Here is a 22764-nt window from a genome sequence, read left to right on the forward strand (position 1 = left end):
CATCACCAACTCTTTATTATATGAAATGTTAAAGGGACTTATCTAAGAAGAAGAAGAAGATCAAAACTATGAACAGTAAAATGACAACAAACTCACAACTGTCAACAACTGCACCTAAAAAACAAAACAAAAAACAAACCAAACCAAAAAACAAACAAAGGAAACAACTAGAACAGGAACAGAATTACAGAAATGGAGATCATATGGACGGTTCTCACTGGGGAGGTGGAAGGGTGAGAATGGGAGAAAAGATACAGGGAATAAGCAGCATAAATGGTAGGTACAAAATAGACAGGGGGAGGTTAAGAATCATATAGGAAATGGAGAAGCCAAAGAATTTATACATATGACCCATAGACATGATCTAAGGACAGGGGGTAATGTTGGTGGGAGGTGTGGTGCAGGGCAGAGGAGGATAAAGAGAATTAAAAAATGGGTCAACTGTAATAGCATAATTACTGAAATATACTTAAAAAAATAAGTACAAATAGGTAGGTACAGAATAGCCATGGGGATATAAAGTACAGTACAGGAAATGGAGTAGCCAAAGAACTTACACGCATGATCCATGGGCATGAACGATGGTGGGGGATTGCCTGAGAGAGTGGGGTGCTGGGTGGAGGTGGGCAAAGCCGGAAAATTCAGGACAACTGTAATAGCATAATCAATCAAATATAATTTAAAAAACCATATTATGAACCTCTTTTCCTATCAAAAATTATTTGACTAGAAATCATCATTTTCTTAATCTCATTGTTGTCTATTTAGGGGATTTCTAATTATTTACCATTATCCCATGATATCCTAGCTAATGTTTTATTCTTACTCCTTGGAATAAATTCATAGAAGTGACCTTGCTTGATCAAAGAAATGTATATTTTTAAGGTTTAATGTCTGTTGCTAAACTCTTTTCCATGATTTATACTTCTACCTGCAGAGTATGAGGGTGCGTTTTCCTCCTTGCCAATAAGTGGGTGGGGTCATTTTTAAAAATTAGAGACTATTTCTTGTATTTCTCTCATACTTCTTAAGTGATTCAACAGAGCTGAGGACACAGTGGACACTAAAGAAATAGTTTTGATACATTGATTAATAAGTAGTGTTTTTTCCACTGCTTATGACTACTTATTTTAAAAAAGATTTTATTTTATTTTTAGAGAGAGGGGAAGGGAGGGAGGGAGAAAAAAAGGGACGGAAACATCATCATGAGGGAGAAACATCGATCATGCAGATCTGAACCAAATCCGCAACCCAAACATGTTCCGTGACCAGGTATTGAACCAAAGACCTTTTGCTTTGTAGAATGGTGCCCAACCAACTGAGACACGCTGGTCAAGGCATAGCGATCATACTGATTTTTTTTTAAGTTAATAATTATTTATTCATTCAACATATTTATCTTACATGCAGTGACCCTTGGTCTGCCTGCTGAAAAGGAATATAGCATTTGAAATGAAACAAATATTTTATAAATTACTGTCATAAATTAAGACAGTGATAACTAGTTTCAAAGGTAATATGAATAGAAGCCATCTTAAAATGAAAGCTATAGTGTAATCCTAAGAAGTCTCTTGGGAACAAACTATTTGTCTCATTTTTCCAAAAATAGGAAGTACTAAAAATTTTTCCTCTGGGGAACAGAACTATGAATTTAGGATATAAAACCTTCCCATCCTTTAGCTGTTGGAGTATTCAGAATCTAGGGACTTGTACCAGAGATGAAGTCAAAACCTGGTGTGGATTTTCATAGTCTCAGCACATTTTAGAATCTGTTTTTTCATTGTGTATGAAGGAGGAAAAATCAACACTAAAAGTTTTGGGGAGAGTTTTAAAGTTTCTGTTCACTCCTGAATGTTTTTTTTTATTTAAAGCCACCTCGGGACTAGGCTGACTAGATAGATGTCCCAGTCAATTAATTTAATTTTATAAGGTTTCTGTTCCATTATCAAAAGATCATACTAAGGTAATAATGTACAAATCTTTTCACCATATGTAAATAGTAATCATTAAAATATAGCATAGCTTTAAAAGTTACTGATTTGAAACCTCATTAAAAAGAATATATCCCATAATTCTTTTATAATATTTTTCTCCCCACAATTGGCTGATGGAGCTAGAGTGAGTTTGTAGCTCATAAAGCATTATGTAATGGAAAGAGCTTATGAGTGGGGTCCAAAGATACAGGTTCTAATCCACTGTCTTCCAGGAGTATCTTTTTAACTTTAGGCAAGTCACTTCATCTCTAGAAGTTGTAGTTTTCTCCAATATAAAACAAATATCTGGCTTAGGGCAGCATTTCTCAAAGTATACCCTGTGGAAAACGTATCTTGTGAGATGTTCAATTAGGAAAAGCATTTCCTGTTCTAATGGAATAGACTCCATATTCTAATAGTGACTTTCTTGCCTCCTTTACCCACTAGGCCATGTGCTTTTTGAGGGCAGGAACCACCTTCTCATGTCTTTACTGTCTTTGTATTTCTAGGCCTTAGTTGGAGCTCAATAAATCCTTGTGGAATGAATGAGTAATTTCACGTTTTAAAGAAACTGACAAGAACCTGCTTAGGTAGCTTTCTCAATGGCTGAAAGTTACTTTGTTTCCTTTTCTTGTTAGCTTAGACCAACCTAAATGGAGAGAGTTGCTAAGAGCTATCTAAAAATCATTGAATGGTCTATTTTCAAAGGCAATTTTGGTGAAGTACACTATCTCCCTTGTACAATAGTATCACAGCCTAGTAATAGCATTTGATGACAATAGGGATTTATTAGTTTTGGCACCCAGGTGTGTCTAATCTCAACAAACCTGGTCATAAAGGAAATGGGGTGAAAGGCTCTAACAGACAGAGGTGTATAAATGACCACTTACGGAAATATTTTCATTTATTAATTTAAAGATATTTATTGTGCAAAGTACTATGCTAAATATTATGGAAGATATAAGGATGACTACATGGTTGTATTACATTTATTGGGGAAGATCACAACTTACTGAAATAATTATAGTTAGAGGTAATGAATGATGAATTCCACAAGAAAGGAACAGAGGCCACAGCAATGGGACAGCAGCAGCATCTTCATATAGAAGAGATAACATTATTCTACCCAAGAATATTAAAGCACCTATTCAACTTATACAAAAGTGGTTATGTTTCTGAAGTACAGATAGCTCAGATGTAAAATGTAGCTCGTGACTGTATTGTGTAGTTCTAAATACCAGTTTTGAAACAGACTGTGTACCAATTTGGAACAGATTGTGCAAAAAAAGACCAAAACCACTTGAAAGTTCTAAAGAATATCGGAAAGAAGGAATGTAATTAGAAAAACCGGGATTTGGCCCCAGGACAGAGAAATGAACACTCTGATTGGTAGAAAGAGAGCCAAGATCTCAGAAATGTACAGTCAATTCTTTATTGGTGAAAATTCAAGATACAGATACTTTTATTTAGCAAGCAGATGGGAAAACGTGAAAAAGGAGTCTTTACTGCAACTAATTCCAGGTCACACTCCTGATTTTTCAATTGTTTTAATGCTTGTCAACAAACTTGTTTTGCATGTAGTGGGGGAAAATGATTTAATTCTATTTTTCCCTTCCTTTAATCAACTTTAGAATAAGGTCAAAATAAAGATACAAATTAAAATTTACAAGTCATGCCTGCATCAAAACAAGCAGTGATTAAGTAGTTTAGAGCTTGGCGATAAGGAAACATGCCAACACCTTCTAAAGAATTTCAGTAAGGTGGTGACCGCTATAAAGAACGCAAGGTAAGCAAATGTCAAAGTTTATAAGTACTTCAAGATAATCGACGTGTCCAATTTTTAAAAGCTTCCCAATATAGTGCATGAAACTGCAGAGAGTTGTTGGCTAAAATGGAATTTCCTTTAAAAAAAAAAAAAAAAGGCCTCACAGATTGCAACGACAATGGTCCTTTAGGTACCTAAGACAACATCTGCTGTGCTGCTGGAGTCCTTGAACACTCCCGCATAAAGGTGCACGCACGCAGGTCCGGGACACACCGCTCAATACCTCAATGTGTCCCATGGCCCTCGGACAGAGGCCGCCGGGCCTGCTTCCAAGGGAAGGCGAATAAGGGGTGGGACAGTGCCGGGATTTTCCGTCCTCACTCATTCATTCTCTGATTCACAGGTTCCTGAGGTGACTCCTGTGGACGCGCCGAGGAAAGGCGGGGCATCGAGGACCTCCCGGACTGGGTGCGGTCAGCAGCCCGAAGGGAAGGTGAGCAGGCGGGGCTAGGGGCGCGGGCAGGGGGCGAGGGCGGTGGGCCGGCTCCCGGGAGGGGAGGGCGCTGCCGCCTACGCCGGAAGTGAGTGGTTGGCGGCGGGCGGGGGCAGCGAGCGGCCGGGCAGGAGTCGGTCAGCCTGTGGGCCGTCCGGCCTTCAGCCCCGCCTTCTGTGTCTCGGCCGGACGCGACCGCACTCGGATCCGCCGCGGCTGGGCGCTGCGGCCGCCCCGCCCGGCTAGCGCTCCCGCCCCGCCCCCGCTGCCGCCGCCCGGTCCGTCGGTCAGTCAGTCAGTCACGGAGCGTGCGGCGCGGGAGCTGCGGGCGCTCACGGAGTGTCTCGGGAAGGAGCGCCGCGCCTGAGGAGGAGGCGGTGGCGGCGGCTGGAGAAGCGCGAGCGGCGGCTGCCCAGCCTGGGGCCGCTACAGTAGCCGGGGCCGGCGGAGGACCGAGCGGCTGTGGCGGTGAGTGTCCAGCCTTACCCTCGGGGCTGGCGGAGGGAACCGGTCGGGCGCGGGGCTGTGAGGCACTGCTGCCGCTCCCGTCTCCATTTTTCCCGGCGCCCGGCCCCACCACAAGGGCGCGGTGCGGATCGCCGAACCTGGGGCGGGGTCGCGACCGGGGCTGGTTGGACCTCGCCCGGCGAGGGCGGCCGGCTGGCCGGTGGGAGAGAGTCGGCGGGGCCTGGGCTGCACCCAGCTCCCCTGGGGGCCGCGACGGAGGGAGACAATGAGATTTAGGGCCGCCTAGGAAGGTGCGGTTGGGCTCCTCCGAGCGGCACCGGGAGCTGGTGGCCCGGGACCGCGGGGAGGAAAGGACTCTTGCCCGACTAGCTGCAGAAGGCAGTGATTCGATGTCTAGGGGCTCTTCAGGTTCGGTGCCCGCCTCCCCACCCCGGTCTTTCGTATTGGAGTTCAGTGCAGAGACTTAAAAAGGTGGGGCACCTTATATGTCTTCTTTCTAATTAAGCAGACTGAGAAGTAATTGCTCCATTGCTTTTGAGCTCCATTTCATCTTTCTGTGTGTATTCCCGCCGGAAATCCAAACTGCAATTCATGGGGGGGGAGGGGAGGAGAGAGAGGCAGTGTGATCGCATTGGGTTGCCTTCGTTCTAAGACGATTTGAAAGATGTGATTTTTCTCATTCAAACAGTATCTTAGGGTGTCCCCACAGTGGGAGCTGGAGACCGCATAAGCCTTATTGCTTGTGAGCACGGAGACGTGATTCGGTATGAATCAAGAGCTTTTTTGGAAGAGTATAGGCGTTGTATCAAATGTGTGCGGTGTGTGCATTTCTTACAATCTGTGGGAAGAGCAATTGGGGAAATCTGGGAGAGCTGGAAGGCTTTCCCTTACCCTCCCACTGAGGGTTGATGTCTGCAGCATTTCTCTGTGGAAATGTGAGAGCTGTCTGTGTACATCAACTCCACTGTAAAGGAACAGTAAAGGTGACAGGTCAGGGGTGGGGCGTAATCAGGTTATTAAACGGGTGGTACTGAGTCCATAGGGATATTAAATTCAGCAAATATTTGTGAAATACCAGCTATCTGTTAGGCAAGATAGGGGACACAAGTGAGCAAGACCTGCAGCTTACAGTGGTGGAAAGAGCTCTTTGAAGCCGGGGAAGCCAGCGGTTTCATAAAGCACTGTAATTGGTTTAGCAGTGTGACGTCGGATAAGCTATTGAACTCTCAACAGTGTGTTCTCTATCAGTAATGTGGGAACAACACCACCTGCTCCCCTCCCCAGATGGTCGTCAAACCGATTAAATGAGATAACGTGTGCAAAATGCCTAGCACCTTGCTTGGCACCGAGGTTTTAACAAATGTTAATTCCTTTCTTCCCTCACCCACTGCTCTTGGGATTTTCTTAGGGGAAGCAGGGGGAGGAAGTAAACGTTAAGTAAATAAAATGCAATGAATTATATAATAAAATGTTGAAGTAGGGGTGCAAAGCAGGGGAATGTAGAGGAAAGAACTTAATTCTAGACTGGCAGCAGTGGGGGAAAATTGATGGAGAAACTGCGGCATTGAAGTGAAACCCTTAAAGATGGGTAGGATTTCAGCTGATGTAGATTTGGAGGGGGAGGACATTCCAAGTAGAGGTGGTGCTCTTCTTGAGAGCCGATTTGTGGAGGAAGAGCAATGGGGGAAGGGCAAAACAGCCGCTCTAAAGCTTTTTAAAGCTCTTGTTGAATCTGACCTTCAAAGATTGTCTCTGTTATTTTGCTTTTTGTGTTGTGAATTTCCCAGAAACCAGATCTAGCCTATTCCGTTAAGTACAGAGAGATGTCTACAAAGCTTAATACATGATTTTTTGGATTAGACATTTTCTGTTATTTGGATTGCTGCTATCTTCTGTTTGGAGTTAATATAAAGAATTATTTGTAGATAAGTTCTCAATTCGGTAGAAAAAGCATCTGATTTTTCAGATTTAAAGGTCTCACCAAGATTATATATTAAGTAAGTGGCTGAAGGGAGTGGAATAGTGTACGTATGTTGGGTGTGTCTCAAACTCTTAATCCCTATCATTTGTTTTCACAAATATTTTAACACTTTATTTTCCACAGAGGTGTTTTTAACTTTTGTCTTTGAAGATAATTAAAATGACTTTCTTTTGGTTTTCCTGCCTTTGGTTCCCATTTGTACATAATTATTTATTAAATTAGCATAGTGGGTGACTATCAGGCTATTCATAGATTCTTAGACACATACAGCATCTTGTGGGTTTGCCTTCATTCTCAAGTAATTGAATGTCAACATTAGTATTATTAACCCCAAACTCTTTATTTTAGGAAAATTAATATCAGTGAAACAATATGTGACTCTCAATTCCTTTACCTATAAAATGAAATATATGGATTTATTCAGCGATTTTCATCCTTTTTCATTTCAAGGCACATATAAACTAATTACTAAAATTCTGCAGCACAGCAAAAAATATCTTTTTGCTGATCTGACAAAAAAAATAGGTATAACTTTGATTCATTCACACAGTATGGCTGTTGTCATTTGTTTATTTGATAGTCTAAGGAGAAAAAGGTCAGTGCTCCTGACTAAATAAATAGGTATTGCGTGTTTTACAAATTCTTGTGACACAGCGGTTGAAAATCACTGGATTAGATCACTGTTTTTCAGTCTGTGTTTTACTAAACTCTGGAATTTTGAGGAGGACCTTCAGAAGTTCTGCAGGTGTTTGACTTAAATCTCATTAAAAGTTATTTTAAACCCATAATAAGCAAGAAGTCACTATTGTATGACATGCACTGTTTTAAATGCTTTATGTGTATTAATTTACTTAATTCTTGCGATGATACTAATAAGGTTCTGTTAATATCTAAGAAAACAGGCAAAGAATACTGTAAAGTCATAGAGCTTTATAGCATAATTCTTAAGCTTGTATTCTTAACCATATTCCTATACTGCCACCATAATAAAATAAATAACACAAGTATTTTTATTGTGGTAAAATATACCGCATAATATTTACCATCTAACCATTTTTAAATGTACAGTTCAGTGGTATTAAGTGCATTCACATGGTTGTGCAGCCATTGTCATGACCCATTTCCAGAATTCTCCATCACAGCTAACTGAGACTCTATCCATTGAACAGTAACTCTCCACCCCCTACCCCTTTTCAGCTCCTGGTAACCACTCTTCTGTTTCTATGATTTTGTTTCTACTTTCTATTTCTATGGTTTTGACTATTCTAGGTACTTTATACGTAGAATTATGCAATATTTGTTTTTTTGTTGTATCTGGGTTATTTCACCTAACATAATGTCTTCAAGTTTCATCCATGCTGTAGCATGAATCAGAATTTCATTCCTTTTTAAGGCTGAGTAATCTTCCATTGTATGTATGTACCACCTTTTGTTTAGTTATCTGTAGGTGGTTATTTGGTTGTTTCCACCTTTTAACTATTGTTAATAATCTTCCTCTGAACATTGGCATATGCGTATCTGTTTGAGCTTCTGCTTTCTCTTCTTTTGGGTATATACCCAGAAATGGAATGGCTGGATCATATGGTAATTGTTTGGCTTTTTAAGAAACTGCGATACTTTTCTACAGCAGCAGTAGTATTTTTATATCCCCACCAGCAATGCACAAGGCTTCCAATTTCTCCTCACCAACATTTGTTATTTTCTGGGTGTGGTTTAGTTTTGTTTTAAATAATAGCCATCCTAATGAGTGAGAAGTGTTCATTGTGGTTTTGATTTACATTTTTCTAATGATTAATGATGTTAAACATCTTTTCATGTCCTTATTAGCCACTTGTGTACCTTTGTAAAAAATGTCTAATCAAGTCCTTTGCCCATTTTTTAAATTGGTTTGTTTGCTTTTGTTGTTGAGTTGTAAGAATTCTTTATTCTAGATATTAATCTTATATCAGATCCATGAATTACAAATATTTGCTTGCATTCTGTGGGCTGCCTTTTCACTTTATGGATAGTGTCCTTTGATACTCAAAAGTTTTTAATTTTAATGAAATCCACTTTATTTTTGTCTTTTGTTGTTTGTCCTTTTGGTGGCATGTCTAAGAAATCATTGCCAAATTCAGTGTCTTGAAACTTTTCCTCTGTTTTCTTTTAAGAGTTCTCTCTTGGGTTGGCCAAAAAATTCATTTGATTTCTTTTCCCCGTAAGATGGCTCTAGTAGCACTTTGTTGTCTTTAACCTCATTCAAAACAATTTTGTTAAACTGTATTGTGACAGCTGTCATATCAGTGTGCATTTTTAAAAAAACATCAAAATTGGTGAATTTTTGTGTAGCCATTTTAATATTGAAGATGGAAGAAAATACAATGTTTTTGGTATATTGTGCTTTATTATTTCAAGAAAGGTAAAAATGTAACTGAAATACAAAAGAAGATTTGAGTAGTGTATGGAGAAAGTGCTGTAACTTATCAAATGTATCAAAAATGGGTTGCTTAATTTCATGGTGGAGCTTTCTCGTTGACTGATGCTGCACAGTTGGGTAGACTAGTTGAAGTTGATAGCGATCAAGACATTAATTGAGAACAATCAGCATTCTGTTACACAGGAGATAGCCAACATACTCCAAGTATCCGAATCAGTGAAGTTATTGGTGAAAATGAAAAATGTGTCTTTTATTTTACGGAAAAAAATAAACAGAATTTTTGGCCAACCGAGTAGTTTTAGCCCTTATGTTTAGATCTTTGATCCATTTGAGTTAATATTTGCTTATGAAGTAAGGGTCCAACGTAATCCTTTTGTTTGTGAACATCCAGTTTTCCCAGCACCATTTGTTGAAAGGATTGTACTTTGCCCTTTGAATAGTCTTGGCACTCTCGTGTACATGTATATAAAATTTTAACACATTGAAAACCATAGTGCTGCATGATTATACATGGTTAACTTTTTCTGTATGGGAAGGGCAAGCATTGGAATCTCTGTGCTTATTTGTGACTTTTACATGGGTTAATGATTAGGAAAGTTGTCATTCACAGTAGATATTTTAGGTAGCATATTGCCAACAGTTATTTATCACGAAAAAAATTGGCAAATTTAGACCCTTCTTTTTGTAAAAAATAAGTGTTTAACTCACCTTGAAATTTGGCAACATTTTAAAATACAGTGCTTTGCCATGAGGCACCCAATAAACCTGTTTGTACAACACACATGGTCATTCCACAACCACATCAGTAACATCCTGTAACACTTGACACCCTTTTTGCTTCAACTTCTCTTTGCTGCAGTAGTTGCTTTTGAAATTAAACATCGCTTCCCTTGCCCCCAACTTTCTTTTGTTGAGATCAAAAGCAGCTGCTTCATGAAGGATTATATAATACACGTTTTCCATAAAATATTGTTCCCATTAAGGAAATCATTTATTATTGAGGATGCATGTTCTGTGGAATACCAGTCTCCTATAGCAGCTTATAAGAAGGTGGGTGCTCTATTTCATTGTTGAAAAAGAATCTAGCAAACACTTTTACTCTTAAGAGTACTTAGAATCACTTAGTACCAGGATACTTAGGTTACTTATAGGATGTGTGACTAAATGACAGGTGTCCGTGATGAAGATTCCAGTGTCATTTTATATTACATTAATGCATATGTGTATTAAGATAAAGATTAAATATAAATAGAATATGTTCTTCTTGTACCTTGGTAGTTCACACATACCTCCTGGGTTACGGTCACCTCCATTTTGGAAACCACTGTTCAAGCTTTCTCAAATAACTGTTGTTAATAATGAGCTTTCCATATTAAGTTCCATTTCATAGTGTATACTATTTTTATATGAAGGCTTCTTAAAAATAAAGCACTTGGGAAAAAAATATTCTGATTCTCATCCTACTTGGAAAGTAATGTTTGTAAAAGAAAACTAGATAAATTTCTGCAAAGTAAGACCTTAATAAAATTTTATTTTTCACCACAATTGAAATTATTTGCTTATTTTAGAAGCTTAAATTTGTATTTTATATCATACTTTTAGGAATTATTCAAGATGAATTAAAAGTACTCATTTAACATTTACTTTAGTAAATCAGTAGTGTTGATTTACAATTTTTTCGTGTCCATTGTGAGCATTTTTCCCTTGACACCCGTAGAAAGATATAAAACATTTTTCTTGGTTACTGCCCTTTACTTCCCCTTCCCTCTGTCCTCCCTGTCCTCTGAGCAATTGCAAGCACAGTTGTTGAACTACATGTAAGCTTTGCTTGTTCTGAAACTTTGTATTAGTTGAATCATATATGTGTACTCATTTGTCTCTGACTTGGCACTCAGCATGTTTTTAAATGTATTGGTAGTTTGTTTCTTTTTATTGTGGAATAATACTCAATTGTACAAATATGTTCAATATACTATAGATTGTTTATCCAGTTTCCTGTTGATGGGCACTTGGACTATTTCCAGTTTGATACTATTATGAAAAAAGTGTTAGAATATTTGTATATTAGTCTTTCTGTGGACAGATGTTTAATTTTTTTTCCTTAGAGAAAGTAGAATTGCTATGTCCTAGGTAGATGTTTCCACTTGTAAAAACTTGTATTGAAGTTCTTCAGAAAAGTGCATGTTATCATAAGTAGTGTACATGTTAACAACCTGAATACTCCTCTGTAACTAATACACAGATGAAAAAATAGAAAATTACCAGTGTGTTAGAATCTCCCTTATACTTGCTTCATTATACCTCTCCTCCCTCCATGGGTAGCCACTCCTTGATTCCTAAATCTAATTCTGCTATAAAGTGCTTTGGTTTACTTGTTTCTTTAATAATTTTTCTACTTTGTTGAGGTGCAATTTCCATATAATAAACTGCACACATTAAAGTATGCGATTTGATAAATTTTCAAATGCTGTGAAGCCATCCGTGCAATCAACATTTCTATTGTCCCCCAGAGTTTCCTCATACCCACTTGCAAGTCATGCTGCCCTCCACAACTATCTCTGGACAATCCGTCACTACAGATCAGCTTGCACTTTGTAGAATTTTATGTATAGAATCAATCATACAGTGTTCTCTCCAGTTCATTCTTTTTCTCTAGTCTGCAGAATAATGATTTTTAGATTTTCCATATTGTTGATTGGATTAGTTACTCTTTGTGCTTAATGGTATTCCATTATGTGTATATACCGCATTTTGTTTATCTATTCACCTGTTAATAAATGTTTGGGCTATTTTCATTTCTGGCTTTTACAAATAAAGCTGCTTTGGCATTTGTGTATAAATCTCTTCATGGACATATGTTTTCATTTCTCTTGGGTAAATACCTCTAAGGACATGCTGGGTTATGTAGGGTAGGTGTTTTTTTAATTTTTTACAAAACTAGTAAACTTTTCCAAAGTTATATCATTTTTATATTCAACAGCACTATATGACAATTCTAATAGCTTTATATCCTAACACTTGATATTGTCAGTCTTTCATTCTAACCATTATAATGGGTATGTAGTGATATCTCACTATAGTTTTATTATGCTAATTACTAATAATTTTATACCACTTTTTATGTTTTTATTAGCCATGTGGGAGGTGACTGTGAGTCTTGTCTATTTTAAAAACTGACTTGGTGCCCTGGCTGAGTGAATCAGTTGGTTGGAGAATCATCCTGTACACCCAAAGATTTTGGGTTCAATTCCCAGTCAGGGCACTACCTAGGTTGCAGGTTTGATCTCTGGTCAGGACATGTATGAGAGGCAGCCGATTGGTTTTTCTCCGTCACATTGATATTTTTCTCTCTCTCCTTTCTTCTCTCTCTAAAGTTAATAATAAAAATATCCTTGGTTGAAGATTTTTAAAAATTGGGCTTTTTTTTTAATTTAGTTGTAGTAATTCTTTACATATTCTAGATACAAGTATAGTTGTGAATATTTTCTCTTAGTCTGTGGTCTGCCTGTTTATTTTTTTAATGATATCTTTCAAATAGCAGAAGTTAGTGGACTTCCATCAAAATTATCAGTATTTCCTTTGATGCTAAGCATTTTCTGTGTCCCAGTAAATTTTGGCCTACATCAAAGTTGCAAAGACATCTCTGTGTTTTCTTCTAGGCGCTTTATTATTTTAGCTTTTACATTTCAGTCTATGATATATTTTGAATTACTTTTTGTTTATGATATGATGTAGAAGCCCCTTCCTCATGTGTATATCTATTTGTTCCAGCATCATTTGATAAAAATTCTTTCTATTTTTCCTTGTCAATTATACCTCAATAGAGCTGCTAAAAAAATCTATCTCCTCCTTACCTTTGACTTTGACAACCCTGTTGAAAATCATTTGACGACGTAAGTATGGGTGATTTCTAGACTCTTCATTCTGTTATATTGATGTAATTCTCTGCTCTTTTGCCAATACTACATTATCTTGATTACTTAGCCTTATGGTAAATCTTGAAGTCAGGTAGTATAAACCCAAATTATTTTTCCAGATTGTTTGGCTATTCTCTGGGTCATTTGCTTTCTCATATGAATTTTAGAATCAGATACTGGGATATCTGTTGTAATTACAGGTTCAAAATGGAAAGATTCAACATAACATTAATACATCTTCTCATTCATTCACATGGTATATCTGTCCATTTATTTAGGTCTCTGATTTCTCTCAACAGTATTTCATATTTTTCATTTGGCATAGAACATGTTATATAAACACTGCATGCTCTCCTATTTGTATCATTTCTTAGAGCCAAATCGTTTACACATCTTAATTTTTATGAGGTATACTACCATTTGGTATGGAGTTTTTCCATATGATAACTTTAATGCATAGATGAGGGGACCATCGAGTTTGATGTGGTAGTGCTAGAAACAGAGAATACTACAACATAACTTTAGAAACATTAAAGCAGAAGTTTATTAACTATATAATTATTGACATAATTCTTTTGACTTGTAGGGTTGTGGATATTAATATTTCAAGAGGCTTATCTTTATTAACATAGTCCGATATTTTTAGACTTAGAAGTAAAACAGAATCTTACCAGTTTAATCAGGGTTACATTTTTACTAGAGGATTTTGAATTTGTTTTTTTAGTTTGCCTTCTTTTCCCGCCTTTCATTAATATTAATGGAAATATGCAACCCTTATAAATGTATAAAAATAAAATAAAGTTCTATCATCTGGAAATCATTACAGGTAAACTTTTTGGTACATTTTCTTATATACATGTGTATATGTATTTATGTAGCTCACAACTGTATGCACAATTTAGTTCTTCTTTCATTTAAACTTACTAGCATTTTCCTATGCATTAAATGCTTTATTAATAACTTACTGCATTTGCAATATAATCCAGGATGGTATACTACACTTGAATTTATATAGTTTTTCTTGTAGGATCTTTAGTTGCTCTCTCTCTCTCATTGCTTTTTTTTTTTATGTTTAGCTCTAATGCTAACTCTAATGCTAAATTTAATGCTAAATATAAATCCTTATATACTTGTTCACACAGTTTGTCCATATTTTTAATTTATTTTTTAAAAATTTGTTTTTAATTTTGAAAAACTTTAAAGCAAACTAAAACATGATAGACATCTACATGCTCATCACCTGTAGTAATCAGTTGTTTACATTTTGCTTCAAATAATTTGTTGAAGTAAAATATAACAAAAATCCTCCCCTGGGTAACAATTTGTGGTGTTCTGGTTCATGTTTTAGTGCATTTTATATATATAAAATATATATATTTATATATTTGCATATATCTCTCTCTCCATAAAATTTGGGAGATTTGCTGTCTTATTGCTATCTGTACTTCTGAATTTTTATAAAGGATGAACTATTGTATAGTTATCATTCTTTTAAACTTTGCATTTTTTACTTAACCATACAGTTTTACATTATTCATATTGGTTCTTGTAGATCAGGTCATTCTTTTTACAACAACTAAAAAGGGCAGTTTTTCCATTTCCCTTTTGAGAGATAGATAGGATTCCGCAATGAATATGCTTTTACATTTCTCCTGGTGCTTGTCTCTTTAAGTACCTGGACACTGAATGATGGTATTGTGGGATCATAAAATAGGTAATCTCCAAATGGGTCTGCAAAGTGATGAGTTTATGTATGTCCCTACCACCAGTGAACATTACTCCACATCCTACCCAACCTTTGGTTGTATCACACTTACTATTTTTATATTTGCTATCTTCATAGGTGTGAAATGGATAATATGTTTTCTTTAGTACTTTTTTTAGAAATATAGTTATTAGGATAAGGAATATGTGGTTCTGTAGCATATTCAGTAAAATTTGTTATCAGTGAAAGCTATGTTCTTTCAAATGTCCATTGAGAAATGTTTCCAATTACAAAGTAAAGCTTTTAAAGAATTTTGATATTAGAGAATAGCCTAAAATGCATTAACTCGTATTTTATGATATCTCTGTAGGTAATTTAAATCAGCAATTTTCAACAAGTGTGCTGCAAGAATCTTTAAAACATGCAATACCTTACTATTTAGTCAGGGGCACTGACCTCTTTTCCCCTAGGTTGTCAAATAAAAAAATGGCATAGTCAACACAACAGTAGCCGTCTGGTGTGAATGGCCTGTCTTGAACCACAAATATAATATATAAGTCACACGATAAAGTTGCATCTTATTGGTCACATGACATAATGAGATTGCATCCGATTGGTTAATTTTTGGTACCAGAAATCCTTATATACAAGCATAGGCACCTGATATTTTTTAAAAGGGTAGATAATTACTACTATTATCATCAAAGTTATACTTATTTTTTGTCAAATTGACAAAAAATGTGCTTTTTGTTGTGTTGCAGAATTTTACTAATTAGGTTATATATGCCATGAGATGAATAAGGTTGAAAATCCCTGACTTAGATGATTATTTGGCAAACAGAACCCATGACTGATTCTACTTCCTGTGAGCATTTTTTGGGGAATGTTTAATTTTTTGTAATCATGTGTAGTCAAGTAAAAATATAATATCCAGTTATATACTTTAAAGTGGCAATTTGATGAGTGCTTATGATATAAGAGTAGAAATTACTCTGGGAATGGTGAATGTATCATCCTTAAAAAATCTGTCATTTTTAACTCCCCTGTCTCCGTGTGTGTGTGTGTGTGTATGTGTGTGTGTGTGTGTGTGTGTGTGTGATGAAAAACACTTTAGATTCAAAATATTTTAACATGTAGGTACATTTAATTTTAGAAGTAAAGAGTATAAGTATAAAGGTATAAAAGTTGTATTCTCTTATTAGAGATTTTGATAAAACTGCTCTTTAAACAGCTATATTTCCTGTGCTTCACAGTTCAGTGCTCAATTCATGATAGTATTTCATTAAATATTTATTAAGTGAACACTAGTATTTCTTATTAAGAAGTAGTAATCTAATTAACTGAAAAATAACTTTTTTAGTACAAATAACCATAAAGTTAATTCTGTTTAAACCTAGAATTCTGCTAGTATTCTTAAATAGTGGTATTTAAGCTTTAGTCTTTGTGGTCTTTTCAGAGAAGCCTGCAGGTAACAGCCATCCTAAAGTGTTATTTTTATTATAGAGAAACCCATCTCTGGATCTATTTTTAATTGGATAGGAAAGCTAACTTTTTAACCTAAGAATTCATGCAGAGCCCCTCTGCATAATTTAGTTGTATTTAGCCTATGGATGCCCAGTTTCCTTTCAATGATTTCTGACTTTACTTGTTAATGGTTTCCTCTCTGTGCTCCTGTGTCCTTTCCCTTAGACTGTATAGGCCCAAATCTCTATATTTTTATGAACCAAGGGTCTCATAAATTTAATGACTTTATTGACAATTTAGGGGTTTACAAGGGATCACATAATGTATTTTTACTATCTTACAGTCTCTGCACCTCATCTGTAGCTGCCTTCCCCAGCCGGTGCTTCAGACCTGCCACCCTTTTTGTCCTGTACAGCTTTCTGAGAACTTTAATCTAGTCAACCACTTACATGTTTTTGACAAGGAGTAGCACTGTGTTGCGTTATCTATTGCTGTGTAATAGATCACCCAGAACTTAATGGCTGAAAACAGCAGCAATCATTTTATTAGTATCTCAGATGGTTCTGGGGGTTGACCTGGCTTAGATGGTTCTAACTGGGAGTGATTCTTGTAGTTGCAGTCCAAGATTTCAAGCATTCTACTCACTCCACATGTACTAACCGCCACCATTACCCTCCTGTTGATTCACTAATGTTTTGGAATTTTTCTCCTCTCTTTGTATTCAAAGTATATATTGGCCCTGCTGGGTAGCACAGTTGATTAGAGCATTGTCTTGATAGACCAAGGTCATGGGTTTTATCCCCAGTCAGGACACATACAAGAATCAACCAGTGAATGCATAAATACTGAAATTTAGATGAAGAAGGAATATGATTATTTGTTAGTTGCTCTAGGGTGAAAATGAGAACCATATGTCCTTCTCCAGAAGAAGCCTGTAACCTAGTTGGGTGTGGAGGGTGATAAGGCAAGTGTACAAATAATCACCACATAATACAAAGCTAATCAGCTATAAATGCCAAAGAGAGGTATAAAGTTAATGGGCCACTCAGGAAGTAGTATCTGACTAACTTTCTTGTTTTGAACTAGCACAGGGCTTAAAAGTTTTCTTTTTTTAGTTTTTAAAAATTGAGACAATACACATACATAACATTCACTCTTTTAATGTCTAAAATTCAGTGGGTTTTAATATATTTACAAGGTTGCGCAACTTCACTATCCAGTTCCAGAATAAACTTTTAAAAATTTAAATGCTTTAGCTGAGGTTTGCCCTCTAGTTCTCGGGCTCTCCACCCCCTATTGTTTACATCTGTGTACCAGTGGTGTTTATATTGGCCACCTGACCCCAAAAGTCATATAAGTTTGCTACCAGGCTTAAGAGAGTTGTTTTATTGTTTTGTTTTGTTTTGTTTTGTTTTGTTTTGTTAAGTTTCCTTAACCTTGGAAGCAAATGCCAAAATTACCTCCTGCATGCCCATTTGGGTAATACTGGTTGCTGTCCTGCTGAGCCTCATTTCTCCCACCTCTGTTCCTTTTCAGACTCTGTCTCCTTGCAGAATGGTCCCCGCCTTTCCCATACCCTTTTTGAGAGATAACTTCTCATTGCCCTCAAGAGGGCTTCTTTAGAATAAAATCCAAACTCCTTTTCTTGGTTTACAAATCCTTGCATGATCTGGTTCTCAGTTGTCATCAGACTAATCTTTCTATTCCATGACATAACAAACTTGTATCCTCTAGCTGGACGGTTCTCTCTGATCTTTGTACATCTGATTTCTTCTCATCATTCATATCTTACTTTAAATACTACTAGTCATTCCCTGGCTGGTGTGGCTGAGTGGATTAAGTACTGGCCTGGAAACTGAAAGGTCACAGGTTTGATTCCCAGTCTGGGCACATGCCTGAATTCCCACAGGGCACAGGAACTGGGTCCCCAGTTGGGGGCATGCAAGAGGCAACCAGTCGAAATATCTCTCACACATCGATGTTTTTCTCCCTCTCTTTCTCCCTCCCTTTCCCTCGCTATAAAAATAAATAAATCCTCCCCCCCATATTACTACTCAGACTTTCCCTGTTCATCAAATATAAAGCAGCTACCTGGTCACTTTCCACACAGTCATTTAATTATCACCACCCTTGTCATGGGTCTGATTTGCTTTGTTTTAATTTAATATTTTTCTGCCTCTTTTGGCATGTACCATGTGCTTACTACATATTTGTGGAATAAATGCTGAGTGAAAATGCTTGCTTTGAGCTATGACTCCTTTATCTGGTTATATAGTTCTACATTTTTCTTTCAGAAATTTACCAAAATCTCTGGTCTTCTGATCCCTTGGCCATCTTCAGCTCTCACTGCTTTTATGAGTTTATTCCCTTTTGTAATTGTGTACTGTCATTTCAGTGGGATGTTAAGGAAGGAGAGAAATGTAGTCTGTCACTCTTTTGACGGGCTGAGATGTTGCTCTCAGGTTGAAAACATGAACAAAGGCCTAGTTAAGAAAGCACGGCTTAGCTCTGGCCAGGTAGCTCAGTTGGTTAGAGCATTGTTCCAATATGCTAAGGTTGTGGGTTTGATCTTCAGTCAGAGCACATACAAGGAGCAATCAATAATGCATAAATAAGTGGAACAATCTGTTTCCCTCTCTAGTCAATAAATAATTTTTTTTAAGAAAGAATGGCTTGTTTTCTGAGAATATTAATGAGTTTAAGTTGACTGAAGGGTAGAACATAAGGTTGAAAATTTAGGTTGAGGCCATATCAGAGAGGGTCTGAAATCATTTGATGAAAAGTTGGTACTTAATTCATAAGGAACCCTTGTGCATGTTTAAGCAGAATCATGACATGAAAAGTTTTTCAGGAAGATTAGGCTTACCCTGATGAATTAAAAAAGAGTGTTAGTTAGGAGGTTACTAGAATAATCTAAATATGATATAAGTGTCAGTCTAAACCAAGATATTAGTCATCAAAATGAAAGACAAAACAAGGAATCAGAAAAATAGTTGAGCTCCCTGGTGCCGAAACTGATAAATTTCTCTGTAATAATTACAGTTTAGCCATGCGACTTTTACTTAGATGGATTGGTTGATTATACAGGGGACTCTACTGAATGTATCACCTATCAGTAATGAATTGTGAATGCCTTTCCTAGGATTTTACATTTATGAGATAGATGAAACAGAGAACAGGCATCTCAGCTTCGTTAGGTAGGGGATATTTGGTCAACTTGGGCACTTTCCAACTCTAGATATCGGCGAGAAATCAGGGAATATGTTAGGAATAATGCAGAGTAAAAGTGTTTCACTATTTTACTCCCTTTGTTCTCACATTTAGAAACAAAATTTTAAAAATCAAAGCACCTTTAAAAACCCCAAAGCCTTATTATTTGGTTAAATACTCATCTTTCTTTATAATCGAATTTTGATTTCTTCCTAATTGTGACATTAACCTATTTTAAATTACTACTACTTTTTTTCCCATCCAAAGATTAGAAATGATTTTTGTTTTTGGCCTCTGTGAAAGAATTATCTGATGAGTAACTACTTTTCTAAGATTTTAAGCGTTTATTTGCATTAAGAAAAACTAATTTTATCTTGGCTAAAAAAGTTAACTGGGTAAGCCAGGTAAATGCAATTTAGAAAAGGTAATACATGCATACAGAATAAAAACCATGTGTTGGAGAAATATTCCATATTTTTCAAGGTCCTTAGGTTAAAATACATTATTTTATTTGTTAAAAATGTTTTCAACCTGTATGATTTTTCCTTAAGTTTATTTCTGATTTTTAAATGATCTATTAGTTGTCATACTTTGTGTTCCTAACTAAAGTACAACTTCCTGAAGGCAGAGACTTCCTTTCTTTCCTTCTTTCCCTCTTTCCTCCGTCCCTCCCTTCCTCCCTCCCTCCCTTCCTCCCTCCCTTTCTTTCTTTCTTTCTTTCTTTCTTTCTTTCTTTCTTTCTTTCTTTCTTTCTTTCTTTCTCCCCTTTATCCCTTTCTTTCTCTTTTTCTTAATTTATTTTGATATAATTTCAAACTTACGGAAATGTTGTAAGAAATGTACAATGAACTCCCATATTCCCTTTACCTAGATTCACCTGTTGTTTATATCTTTCCTAAGTATCATTCCTCTCTCCCTATATACATATATGCACACAGTAACATATGAGGGAGACCCCCCAAAAAACTGGAATTATTTTCTGAAGGGTGGGTGCCTGGTAGTACAGGCTTCCCCTGACGAGTGAGTGTTCTAGGACCCATCTGTATCAGTGTACTGGCTGGCTGGCATCATTGAGAGAGGCTGTGTTCGACCTCAGTGATTTTTTTTTTTTTTTTGAAGACTCTCTCAGTGTGTTTGCCCATCTCTTGATGGGTAATTTATGAGTGCACCTGCTCACACCACACTGAATGTCCAGCAGTTTTTGACCAAAATGGCATGCCCCGTGCCACACCCTCCCTGTTCACCGATCTCACCCCAAGTCCCCAAGTGATTTTTTTGTTTCCCCGGGCGAAAAAAGTCCTGAAAGGGAAATGTTTTGCTGATGTGAAAGAGGTGAAGTAAAATAAACAGCAGAAGTGCTAAAAGACATCAAAATTGACCAGTTCAAAAACTGTTTGGAGCAGTGGAAAAAATGTCTCAATAGGTGTATTGCATCAAATGTAGAGTACTTTGAAGGTGCCTCAAATTTAAACATGTAAGAATAAATATACAATTTTTAATAAATAAATTCTGAGGTTATTGGGGTCCTCCCTCATACTTGTACACACATCTTTTTTTCTGAGCCATTTGAAAATTGTTGCAGACATTGTGCCCTTTGTGATTAAGTTTTTAGTGTTTCCTAAGTCTTCCTAAGAGCAAAGAAGATCTGTTACATAGCTGCAGTACTATTATCAACATCAAGAAGTGTAACATTGATATAATACTGTGATCTAATCCACAATCTGTACTCAACTTTTGTCAGTTGTTCCAGTACGGTCCTTTATATACTTACATATTTTCTCTGGTTCAGGATCAATCACTGCATTTATTTGTCATATCTCTGAGGCGTCCTTTAATCTGGAACATATCTTCAGCCTGCCTTTGTGTTCTTGACCTTCACATTTTTAATTCTATAGGCCAATAATTGTGTAAAATGTTTCTTGTGATTTGAGGCAGGTAATGCATTTTTTGTCAGGAATACCACAAAATGATGATGTATTCTCAGTGTATCATTACAGAGAAATTACAGTGTTGGTTTGCCCCAACATTCATGTTAACTTTGATCACTTGGCTAAGGCAGTGTCCCCCATTACTTTTCGGGGAGATATTTTAAGAATATATAAATAGTCTCATCAAATTTTCACTCACTAATTTTAGCATCCTTTGATTATTCTTGTCTGAACCAGTCGTTAGCTACAGTGGTTGCAAAATGGTGATCATCTGTCATTTCTTCTATATTAATTTGTTGGCATTATTCTGTAAGGAAGAACTTTCTTCCTCATGTACTTATTTATTTCAGTATGAATTAATGGGCTCTTGTTTTCAATGGGTTACAGGTTGTTTATATCATAAGTTATTTTGATGCTTAAATTGTACCATATTAGGCTCCTGGGACCCCCTTCAGGCCTGGTTCCTCTGTCCTTATGACCTATCTGTATTGAGCACTTTTTGGCACAAGATGATGTTCTAGGGATTTACCTTGGTTTCCCCTCCCCCCCCACCTCATCCCTGAAATTACTACTTCAATGATCACTGTTACTTTTTGGGTAAATTATGTCACTAGAAAGCAAAAACTGGGCAAGAGCTATGCTAATTGCTACTAGGGTGTCATTGCTATGACGCCCTTTCAGTGGCCATAACCTACAAACACGTACAGACACACACACACGCACCTGCCTTTATTTCTACCTGTCCCTTTACCTCTGTTTGAAACCTTGAGTCCATACTGATGACTAAAAATTTAATTCAAAAAGCTTCTGGGCAAAGGCTACAGTTGTGTGGCGCTCTCCCACCGCTCCCACCCTCCCCAAAGCATGATCTGCCATAAGGGGCTAGATTTCCTGCCATGCATTTGGCTGTCTTGTAGGGGAATATGGAAAAGTGAAGAAAAACAGTAGCCACCTGCCTTCCTAATGAGGCTTTCAAGAATTTCAAGACAATTTTTCCTACTGAAGAGAGTAAAGTCGGAGCATGTGCAATATCCACTGCTTCCAAAGATATTAACTGCATACTTAGGTAAGTATAGCAGGAAGGTCCCAAGCATGAAGCGGAATGAGCAAGATGAGCATTTCTGGAAGCAGTCATGGAAGCTCCATTTCTACAGATTTAGTGACATATTAGTTTCCTAGAGCTGCTATAACCACCACACACTGGGTAGCCTAAAAAAAAAAATTTATTCTCACAGTTTTTGAAATGAACTTGAAAGGCTAGAATATAAACAAAGGAATTTGCAATTTTTTTTTAACTCAGTGATTTCAGATTATGGTTTATGATGTACTATGTAATAAGTAATGATAAAATTGATTATTAGAATTTCTTATTTATAGGAATAGTAGGAGTTTCCCTTGAGCATTGAACTGTGATCAGGTTTTATTTTTTTTCCCCACTTCAGAT

General features: G+C 36.9%; 1 protein-coding gene across 3 annotated transcripts in view; it reads left to right on the forward strand.

Annotated features, from left to right (window-relative positions):
* The first annotated feature begins 4436 nt into the window (after window positions 1–4436).
* The window catches only part of RAPH1 (Ras association (RalGDS/AF-6) and pleckstrin homology domains 1), an 85832-nt gene continuing 67504 nt past the window's right edge, over window positions 4437–22764 (forward strand). For all 3 annotated transcript variants that reach the window (XM_054585776.1, XM_054585775.1, XM_054585777.1), the window contains exon 1: window positions 4437–4699. The gene's annotated coding sequence lies outside the window, so the exon portion shown is untranslated. The remainder of the gene's footprint in view (window positions 4700–22764) is intronic.

The sequence above is a fragment of the Pteronotus mesoamericanus genome, unplaced genomic scaffold, assembly GCF_021234165.1.
Source record: "Pteronotus mesoamericanus isolate MK-2021 breed Mesoamerican mustached bat unplaced genomic scaffold, CSHL_Meso_final contig_90, whole genome shotgun sequence".
In the NCBI taxonomy this organism is placed as follows: Eukaryota; Metazoa; Chordata; class Mammalia; order Chiroptera; family Mormoopidae; genus Pteronotus; species Pteronotus mesoamericanus.